We start from the raw sequence: 837 nt of genomic DNA on the forward strand, positions 1-837 counted from the left end.
CATGAACTTTGATCCGAGTCAGAAACTGAAGAGCTAATTCAAAATGATGCTGCGAATCATAAGCTTTTAGTTGCTGATAGTCTGGCTTTTGTACGGGTACCTGCATAATATAGTCCGCGAAACTGTTCATAGTGTTGGCTAAACTAAACTAAACTCCTCCCGAACAGGCTATGATGGCCCAACGGTGCCGACCGGCCGCCGTGCCACCTCAGCCCATATGCATCGCTGGATGCGTATATGGACGTGCATGTGATCAGCACACCTCTCTCCCGACAGTATGTCAGTTTCCGAGACCAGAGCCGCTACCTGTCAATCAAGTAGCTCCTCAGTTTTGCCTCACAAGGGCTGAGTGCACCCCGCTTGCCAACAGCGCTTGGCAGACCGGATGGTCACCCATCCAAGTGCTAGCCTAGCCCGACAGCGCTTAACTTCGGTGATCTGACGGGAACCGGTGTTACCACTGCAGCAAGGCCGTTGGCCTCTTAGTGTTGGCTGTTTTGTAGAAATTTCTCGTGCTACAGCGTGACCACTAGTATTACCCGAGGCACGTGCTGCATGGTCAGTTACTTCAACAGCAGCCTCGACAAAATCTTCCACTGGGATAGCATGCCTTCGTCTTTCTGTGTCACCCCAAGGTCATCCATGTTTACTAATTGTATGATCTTCTTCTTTAAACAATTTAATTATGTAATTTGAAGGGGTAAGTGAAGAAGGGCAAGGAAAGCTGCATTGCTACTTAGTGTGGAGTCAATGATGATGATTGAAAAATGTGTGCCACACTGGGATTCGAGCCCAGGAGCTCCCTCTTAGTAGACAGTTGCGTTAACCACTGCGCCA

At 49.1% G+C, this 837-nt stretch overlaps 1 pseudogene; it reads right to left on the reverse strand.

Moving 5' to 3' along the window:
• Window positions 1-361: 361 nt before the first annotated feature.
• On the reverse strand, window positions 362-479 carry LOC126268246 (5S ribosomal RNA; annotated as a pseudogene).
• Between the last annotated feature and the right edge of the window lie 358 nt (window positions 480-837).

The sequence above is a fragment of the Schistocerca gregaria genome, chromosome 4, assembly GCF_023897955.1.
Source record: "Schistocerca gregaria isolate iqSchGreg1 chromosome 4, iqSchGreg1.2, whole genome shotgun sequence".
Lineage (NCBI taxonomy): Eukaryota > Metazoa > Arthropoda > Insecta > Orthoptera > Acrididae > Schistocerca > Schistocerca gregaria.